This window comes from Pholcus phalangioides, unplaced genomic scaffold (assembly GCF_987345545.1).
Source record: "Pholcus phalangioides strain wild (caught in Gottingen) unplaced genomic scaffold, Ppha-v1.0 ptg000007l_1, whole genome shotgun sequence".
In the NCBI taxonomy this organism is placed as follows: domain Eukaryota; kingdom Metazoa; phylum Arthropoda; class Arachnida; order Araneae; family Pholcidae; genus Pholcus; species Pholcus phalangioides.
The window spans coordinates 52,444,266-52,455,355 of NW_028301600.1; positions in this window are offsets into that span (position 1 = coordinate 52,444,266).

Consider the following 11,090-nt stretch of genomic DNA (forward strand, 5'->3'; position numbering starts at 1 on the left):
CGAAGTGTTTGAGATTTTCGACAGGATGTATAGGATGGACCATGAGTTATTGATACACCGTCAACCAACTGCTGCGACAAGGGGACACCAGTATCGTTTAGTAAGGGGCAACTTCAGGTTGCGGTGTCACAGGTAGTTTTATCTAATGGGGTTGTCAACAAATGGAATAGCTTACCTACGGGGGTCGTGAATTCTAACACAATTTCGACACGTTTAAAAAGAAATACGATAAACATATTGGGATAAATCGAAAAGCTATCCATTCTTGAATAAGAAACAACCATCATATTTCTATGGACAGTGTATTATTATTAATTATTTTTGAGACGCATGCTTTTATATTGGGTTGCTGTATTTTAGTGATATTGGACATTCATGTTATTTATGGGTATCTTTTTTCAGTCACCTCGTAGGGCAACTTGTCTGTTATGGCCTTTGTGTTGGTATTTGTTTTGATGAATAGTTATTTTATAGGTATGGGGCAAGTTAGCAGTTATATGAGTGACTTAATAACAACGTAGCAAAAATTAATTACTCTAGCAAGAAATACAGGGTAATTCACAATGAGAATGGTACAAAAAAAACCATTCCTGTGATTGCTTTAATTTTATTTCACACATATAAACATAACTCCCCAAGATTTATTTGGCAATACTGAAAAGCTGTCATTTTCTAAATGTTCACAATGAAGTACTCTTATTCAAAGTGAAAACATAAGCGAAATAAAAAAGTTACGGTGAGTTAGACTATTCACAAACTTCGTCTTGTGATTAACCTTTCACATTATGTTGATATAAGTGAAATAAGTTAATTATGACAACCACAGGAACGTTTTCTTTTTGTACCATTCATTTTCGATCCCCTTGTACAATAAAATCTTTTCTATATTTCGTGATACTCTGTAAATGTAATATCACCACTTAATTCTGGTTCAGATAAACATCCCATCGAAGAATTATAGAAGAAAGGATTCATTTAATTAATAGTAATAAGTGTAAATCAGTCATTAAGCTTGGCCGCCACAATGGTGGTCGGCTGAAGTTGGTTTTCTGTGGTTCCCAACTTCAAGGCGCGAATGCTAGCCGATCTTCCCTTTAAAGTCTCGTCACAGAGAGCAACAGATCTACAAACAGTACAAACGCAGTTCAATCATAACACATCACTCACTTCACTTCTGAAATATAGATGGCAGCACTGAAAGATCAAACGCAACACTACATACGCACTCAGACTTTTAGGTACACACACAGTTGCACTTCCGGCACAACTCATTAGGTAGTAAATCGCCCATAGATGGTGATAGACCTGAGTTGTGCTCGGTTTGAAAGAAGAAGAAAAAGTCATTAAGCTTGCTTCTGATGCCTGTGAACTTTGTTACCCTCCTACAGCAGAATATGAAGAAATCTGCGACGTACGTTGCAGAACAATCAGTGCTATTGCCGAACAATCTGGAAAAAACTTTAAGAAAAGTGAAGAAAACACTATTATATATATATATATAAGGATTTTTACCGCAGAACATTTCCAGTCAGCCAAGGGCTCGTTTGCCGACCAATGCAAAACATTCTGCTTTGGTGTTAGTTACCATCCAAGAACATTTTGTACAGAAGAGTAATAATCCGCCTCATATTGATACAGTAAAGAAGAAACAAACGAAAAATTCTAATTAATTAGTGCCTTTTTACATTTTTATTTGTTTTTATCGTTGGTTTCTTCGTTATTGTGTTAATTTTAATAATTATTGAAATTTCAGGCTTTTTTACTCTGTCTCTTACTGCTAGCTCATACATGGTTCTAGACCGTTTTCAATCTGTTCTAATTAATCTACATCAACTTGCCCTCAACTATGTCTTTTTGATTGAAGTAATATAACGTAAAATATCCAAGAAACTTGTAAAAAAATTGATGATTTTTTCGCCTTTTTTGAGCTAAAAATTTCATAAATAAAGCAATAATTTTTGTAGAAGAGTTGATTCACTTTGCCCAAGAATATTTAGAAGACACCAACGAATTAGGCAAATACACAATTGTGTATTTGCAATAATTTTTGGGAATCAATTCATTCCTCAAAGGTCACTTGAAATAACAGTCTAAAAAACTAAAACTTACGTACATAAAAACTTCGCTGAAAGAAATTTTAAGTACAGTCAGTCAAAATGACCACCGTTATTGACAATGTTCCGTTCTACAGACTTAAAACTGCGTATTCTCTTACAAACGCCGACGTATCAAGTTGCGCTGGTGCAACCTATGGTTCACATCGTTCCTTACTTTTGTTTGTGCAGGTATTGTGAACTATTTTGTAAAATTTAATATTTTTGCACTATGGTTTGTGAATTTGCACTACAGGGTGACCTGTTTCAAAAAGTATCCGTAGTTTTTGGAATTCCCTGTCAAATCGATGTGAACTATTCTAATACTGCAGTGTAGTTGTTTGTACCATACTTGATTGTAGGAGGCCATTCGCAACACTTTGAAATGGTTACTTCATTTTTTGAAATGAAAATATACGTGAGGTGCACCAGGTAACTTAATCAAAGCAAATGAAAAACATTTGCATCAATTTTATTCAAATATCAGTGCTACTAACAAATGTTGGGAATAATCGCTATCATTTTCCTTACACACAATTCGTACCAGGACGATTCGAACAACGGTTTTTGACATTTTTGGCAGCATTTACAGTGGTATCAACGACATTTATTTAGTAATAATTTTTTTTTTCAAATTGTTCGATATTTCATGCACTTGAATAATTTTTCAGAGAATAATCCCTCACACGGATAAACGTTCAAAAAAAGCAAGCAATCAACTTCTAGGCTATGAGCTGTTTCTGATCGCCGATGGCACCAATATTCATCAATTGATGAATATATTAGCTGAATATTCGCCTTAAACAAGATTTTGCTTCCAGAACGTGACACGAACTACCGCCGTTCATTAAATACTGTGGCTGGGAATCAATTAACATTTTTAACCGGTTAATCTTAAATTTTTAATCGATTGACTAATTGACTGATTAATCGAGTTTTAATAGAATAATTTTCCTAACTATATAATATATATTAACTCTATAATATTAATATATTACTATAATATTAATATATTACTATAATATTAATATATTACTATAATATTAATATATTACTATAATATTAATATATTACTATAATATTAATATATTACTATAATATTAATATATTACTATAATATTAATATATTACTATAATATTATGTAATACATATTAACACTCTCTCTCTCTCTCTCTCTTATAAAAAATATTTTATTAATTTCTTTCTCTCACACACCTATCAGGTAAATGTAAACACATATGGGAAAATTTAGATTAAGAAATGATGACTGCTTTCCCCCGAAGGTATTTAATATGCTGAACATGTTTTGTCACAACCTGGAATTCCTTCACTTGGAACAAGTAGTTTTTTTTAATCAGTTATTTTAGGTTACTCACTGATTTCGAAAGTACATTCGATCATACTGTTGCTTGTTTTTCTACATAGAAACTCCTCCCAAATAGTATACGTGAGGAGAGGAGCTAATGCTTTTTTTTTTTGAAGAATACGAAAAAAACTACTGTTTATAGTGGAGGTAATAAATTTTGGGTCCTATCTTCTGAAACTCCCATCAAACTCAATTTGAAACTGAGATCATCAGTTTTCGTTGAATCGACTTGTATTTCACCATGTCAAAAAATTTGATAAAAATATTGTTTCAAATATTTTTAAATATATAGGGACGCATCCAAAACGTTATATATTATTACATAATTTTAAACATTTTATCGGCTTTGTTAAACAAATCAAGTTTTACAAAACTTTTACGCACTTTTTATCTGCTTGATCAAGTCAATTAACTGAACTAAAATTTTTAACTGCGATTAACAATTGATCGATTAACCGACCCGATTAATCGATTATTCGGAGCAGCCCTATTAGATACAGACGCTAAGGAGAGAACTCTAAAAACTATGGGTACGCTTTGAAACTGATCATATCACACATTAAATCTGTTAGATTACCGTAAACACGGGTTGCTTTGGCCCACTTTTATGAAACGTTTTGTTTAATTTTATGCTAGAAAATAACAAATAACAAATAATGAGATTTAAGCTAATTTTTAGATGATACAAAAGTTTCTCTAAAAGACTGTGATATAAAAAATCTATTTTCTATAATATTTTTCTGGATTTTTTTAAAATTTTATTAAAGTGGGCCGTAAGTTGAGGTAATTTTGTCCCACACACACACACACACACACATATATATATATATATATTCCTATTTTAAAACATTGTAAAACATGCTTGAAGCAATGAAAATCACTGGTTTTGAAGAAAAAGTACTCCAAGGTACCCTCACATATGAATAAAAAAATATACTTTATTCTTAGTTTAGACTAGTACTTCTTTGTCTAAAGGGAAAAAGGTTTACAAATCAGTAAAGAAAAAAAAAACTGAACCGCATTAGTCTTATTATAAGTCTTAAATAGCTACGGTACGTAAGTATTATCTTTGTATGTCTTTTATAAGTTGAAATACAATTTTCAATTCTTGGCTATATAATATTAGCAGAAAAAAGTCCTCTTTTTTTCCCCAATAATTTTGGACGCTTGATACCAGGTCATTTGTAGATAAAGGTGGTTTTGTTCTGTTGGCCACTTCCAATCTTTTTTTTAGGCTCCATATAATCCACAATAGTACCAGTTTCTGCTGCACTCATAACCAGTCCTAGAAAACATTTTTCCTTCTAAGAAACTACTACAATATTTCCTTCTTCCAAAGTGTTCTTTAGGGATTGGGGGGTTTCCACAATTTTTGGTGGAGTTGATTACAATGGTTCATTTTCCTCAACAGACTTTTTGTCAATTTTACCACTGCCGCTCCCGGTGTTGGCTCATGCATTTTTCGCTACTGTTCACACTTTTTAATTGGAACAAAGTAACCCGTTTTTTAGAGTTATCAGTACTGTTTTTTGATCTAGTAACCATAAAAACTTGATAGAGTTCAAAAAATGGTGCTACGCATTCTCAATCAGGATGATATGGGCTTTAAAATTTGAATTCCCCTTGCACAAACGGAAGTTAGATATCAACAAAACATGTGTAAAGTTATTGAAACAGCACTGCTGTACCCTAGCGGTGAATATTAGAACTTTTTTGAAAGCCGGCTTGCCTAATTGATGATGTAGCCTCTCATAATCGCCGGTTACTATGCGAACCTGAAGCAATCCGTTGTAGCCCGCATGATTCAATAATTTTTTTTCGTATTGGGACAAAGCAACACTCTAGGGGGCCGAGTAGCCATTTATGGTACCTATTGGATACGTTTTTTATACCGTTATTTAATAACGGTTAGACAATCAATTATGCACTTATTACGACAATTATCAATTATGCACTTATTACGACAATTATCAATTATGCATTTATTACGACAATTATCAATTATGCACTTATTATGACAATTATCAATTATGCACTTATTACGACAATTATCAATTATGCACTTATTACGACAATTATCAATTATGCACTTATTACGACAATTATCAATTATGCACTTATTACGACAATTATTACATTATTTTACAGGAAAGAATGAAATTAGTACCAATTTGATGGCGTTATGATTCTTGCCCTTGGTTTATGACACACAACACACACACACAAAAAAAGGCTATCGATTCCAAAGACATTTTGGGCCAATTTCGAAAACCCAAAAGTAGATCATCTATTTGCGATCCCCCTCATTTTTATCTCCCTCTTCCTTCTTGAGATATCCTCTTTTGCTGTCCTGGTCTTCGAAATCAATAAAACATCAAAGACATCTGGTGCCGGTATGAATGTAACAATAAAACCAAGTTAAGAATCATTCTTGTATTCTATTCCTTAACTGAAAAATGTGAGGAATAAGGAAAAAAGAAAGTAAGCGGAAGTGATCCAAGGATTTAGGAGTTCTTATTTGACGGAACAGGAAGAATATACGTAGTATGACGTATTGGAAGAAACAAAATAAAAAACTGAAGTTGAAGATATAAAGGAGAAAGTAGAACAGTACATTCTTTTCCAATAAACGCTCAGTGAACTTAAACTGCTTAGCAGTACTTCAAGTACCGTGAAAAACTTTATTTGCGAAAAAAAAAAGAGAGTTTTATGACTCTCCCCTCTCTCTCCATAGCAAGTGCGCAAGTCTTACCAGACATATTGTTTTCATGTAAGAGAAAAACTCGGGGAATAACAGTACTATATACACAGTCATACTCGGTTATAATGACGTCAAAGATTCCTTGAAATTTTGTCATTATAACCGAGGTTTACGTTTTCGGGAATTTTTTTTTGATGAAAATATATTCACAGAGGCAATCTGAAATACTTTGTATGAAGTTTTTATTTCTTTATGATTAGGGTGACTAATATTTGATCGAGAAAATTCAATAAATGAGGATAATTAGTACGGGACATCTCCCTGATTCCTGCCAAACATGTTTCTAAATGTTAACGAAATCACCAAATATTGTTTATAAATAATCCTTGGTGAAAAGAAATGTTACAGCAAGTCTCTACTGAAATCATAGAAAAATGATTACCAAAGAATAAGGCAAGTATACGAAACAAAAACATATACACGAAAAATTTACGAATATGAATTTTCAGAATTTATGAAAATCACTTTTATCCTTTAAATAATATTTAAATTCTTTAATTATCTGTCTCTGATTGATTTTGGAATTACTTCTATCATATCTGGAATTATTTCTTTGATCAATTCTATAAGTTTTTCTCTGTTTAATTCAGGAATTATTTTTATTAATTTCGTATTTCTTAGTGTAGAAATGTAGTGTAGAAATTTACTTTCTTTATTTCTAAATTCTTACATAAATATAAAAAATGCAGTTCTATTTCAGTTATATTGCAAATTACTTGCGCCATTTCATTGCTCAATCCAACCTGTGAATCCACGCGTAACTTTGAATATGCACATGCAACCATTATTTTAGTTGTTCCAGATGTAAAAGGATTTACTTGGCAATAATATAGATAAATGAATCAGCTAAATAGTGCGCATGTATTTCTAACAGTTTATCAAATATTTTTAATGTTAGAAAAATAATTCAAAAATAATACCAATATATGGAGATCACCAATGAATTCAAAATGGTTTTACCAGCAAAATTTTTAGTACTTTATTTTTACCAGCCCCATTTTATAAATAATAATATTTATATACTTACAAAAACATATAAAAACATGATAAGAGTCAAATAAATAACTGAACAGAATATTCATTACTAGAGAGAAATTCCAATTCAGCTGTAGTATGATAGTCATGAATACCTAAAAATCGCGACAGCCATTTTTGCCGAAAATTGTAAAATCACGCAACGTTATATGCTGAATTCCCCTTAGTGACGTGCGTGATGTGCCTCGGTTATTGCCATCATAAATCAAAGTTGAATGAATAATAATGTAAAGGGTGGAATGCAGAAAAGAGATGTCGGCGCAAATGAGTCGCATTTATTTTCAAATTCACATTGGTTCTTTGTCCTTCGGCTACGGAAATTTGTCATCAGGGAACATAAAAATGGGGAAAAAATTCCACGGAATTTCTCATCTCTCTCTCTCTGCTTGAAATATACTTACGTGAAAAAAAAGAAACTCGAAAACGGAATGTACTGCTGCTTAGACTGTTAAAACAGAAAAACTAAGCAAAAGTTTTGATTGTAACGTGAATACAGCTCGAGACAATTCAAGGAATATGATTGTAGTAGAAAACAGTATTGAGAGAGTGCATGTGTAATAAGAAAATTGCAACAAAAAAAATACACTAATAATTTAGAAAATAATGTAGTTATAAATTCACAAGACAAAAAAAAAAAAATTGAATGATATCAGCATGTAATAGAAAAATTATTATATTTATCGATCGAATTGATGCTCCAGATTGATGTCTGGAAATTAGAATATAGAAATGGGTGAATAAATCCCAGGATGCTCAAATTTGAGAACAAATAATCTCTAATTGTATAATAAAAAAACTATTACAATTATTTAAACATTTCATCTATGATTTTACTGATATAAAAATTGAAAATTGATGTCGGATGCTGAAGTCTACATACGTTAAGGGTCATGTAATCTAATATTGATGTAATTAATAAAACAATTGTGTTAAAAATGTGAAATGATTAATGTGCAATACGTAAGTTTCAAATATCACGTTACATGGAGTTTATTAGGAAGCGCAAAACCTATACCAAGAAAAATAAGTAAATTTCAGTTTAGTTGTATCGAGAATTTTCCTCATATTTATCTTAATTGACAACCAACAATTATTGATTCGAAAACAGTTATGAATGTTATTGAAAACATTTAACATTTTTTTAAAATCTTTTAGGTTTTTTAGATTGTTTAGAATCTTTCACATTTTTCCATCGTGCTATTAAAGCAATAAAACAATAAATATTAAGGGTGCCTGTAAGTGTTGATGCGGCCTTTGTCTCATCAAATGTTTGTCGTAGAGGAATGGTTTCGATTTAAAAAATGCTCAAAATGTGTTAAAAAATTACTCTGTACCAGTTTTGAGAATGGAAATGCAGTGCGTCACAAAATAAAAAATCTAAATCTTTAGACGGTCTTTTTGTCCTCTAACTTCCAATTAGAGAGTTGTTGCCCCGTCTTTTCTGAGCCCAACAAAAAACCCATGCTCTTAACTGCAATATTTACTGAGATATTTAAATTCCAAAAGCAAAGAAAATTTGGTGAATAACAGCAAAAACGCTAATGGACAACGTTCCTTTCCTTCATTTTTATACTGTCCTTTCCCAACTTTTCTTCAATTTTTGAATTCGAATATCTCTTCGATTGTTGCTGTTAAATACTTAGAATCTCTTTTGTTGGGCTCAGAAAAGACAGGACAGCGGCTCTCTAATTGGGAGTTAGAGGACAAGGGGACCATATAAAAATGTATATTTTTTTTATTTTGTGACAAACTGCATTCTCTCTCTTAAATCTGATGCAGGGTAATTTTTGAACGCCTTTTGAGTATTTTTTAAATTGGAATCATACCTCTACGACAGGCGGTTGATGAGATAAATGCCGCATCAGCACTTATCGGAAACCCCGTATATTTTACAAACTATGAAAAAAAAAATGTCTCACACATATATATATAACACGCTTTAGTTACTTAGAAATCTAGAAATATTTTTCGTCAGGACAAAAATTTGATTCATGCGCTTTTAAACAACTTTAATTGCTTGAAAGAGTTTCGAGACATAATTTAATAGAGTCATTACACAGAGTGAGAGTTCAGTTCTGTCTGAAATTACCAAGAAAGAAATTTTGTTTAAAAAGTACTATTAAAACAGAAAATGCTTTTAGCTTTCAGGAACTTGAAGAGCTTTCCTATATAGTGGAAAAAAAAAATTACTTTGCAATTTCCTATCCTCTGCATTTTTTACTCGGTAAACAGCAAGTGGCTTGCTTGACCGTATCCGAACGCATGCTCGAATACGGATACCGAACAAAATGGACCTAAAAAAAAGAAATTTTCCAATAGCTCAGGTCGATGTGTGTTGCCTCAGGAAATTTGCGCATTGATTTTGAGGGGGGAGGGGAACACGACTTGAACTTCACCATCACCGCTCACGGGGCATGGTTTTTGAGATTGATTTGCTTCGCAAACTGTTTGCAAAGTTTACTTTCTTTCTTGTATCAGATTTCTTTTTGGTGAAACATTATTGCCGCTCCAAAAAATATACTGATGGCTGATTGGTACAACGTTTGAAATATCTCAGTTGAAGAAATAAAAGTCTGAGATGGAAACATAATGGAAAGAAAGTGTATGCAATGAATACAGTAGAATCTCGAAAGTCTGAGATGAACAGGACTAAGATCACCTCGGACTCGGATTACTAAAAACTCGGATTATCCGGAAAGGAATTTCAAACGACATCATAAGTAAGGGGGGGGGGTTACCTACTCTCTTACCCGTTTTGTGTTTAATACAAATACAAATACAAATACAAATACAAATACAACGCCACAACAGGCAAAATGCCCAACGAGGTGGCTGATAAAAAGATGCCCATAAAAATATGGTTGTCATATGTTTCGAAAATACAGCAACCCAATTAAAAATGCAATTAACACAAATTACAAACAATATATACACATGATAAAATATTATACAATGCCCATAAAGAATACTTATGGTTGTCTTATTCTAAGAATGGATAGCTTCTCGATTTACCCCAACATGTTTATCGTATTTCTTTTTAAACGTGTCAATTGTGTTACAATTTACTACCTCCGGGGGTAAGCTATTCCATTTATTAACAACCCTATTGGAGAAAAATTCCCTGCGACACCATAACCTTGCATTGTCCCTCACCAATCGATACTGGTGTCCCCTTGTAAAAGCAGTCGATTGGCGGTGTACTAAAAGTTCATGGTCCATCCTATCCATCCCATTGAAAATTTTGAACACTTCGATCATATCTCCTCGACACCTGCGTTCATCCAATGTAAACATATTCAAAAAATGAAGTCTTTCTTCATAACTCAAGCCCTGTGTGCCAATAAGGACACGCGTAGCTCTTCTCTGCACCCCTTCAACCAAGTCTATGTCCCTCTGTAGGTATGGTCTCCAAAACCTTACAGCATACTCCAGTCCAGGACGAACTAAGCCTCGAAAAAGCGGAAGAATGACTTTAGGAGAACGCGAAGAGACCTTTTTGAAAATGAGACCAAGCATTCTATTCGCTTTTTTGACAACCGCTGAACAATGTTCAGAAAACTTAAGTCGCTCGTCAATGAGAATTCCCAAATCGGTGACTCTAGTTGCATCCGGGATAGTGACACCATTCAACTCGTAAGAGAACCGTGGGTTGTTCGAACCAAAATGAGCGACCATGCACTTATCTACGCTAAACGTCATGCTCCATTCATTTGCCCATGCTGCAATCTTGTTTAAGTTGGTCTGGAGCAACTCCATATCGCTTTCATTCCCGATTACCCCCATTAGCTTCACATCATCTGCGAATTTGCTAGTAATTCCATCGATACCCTGATC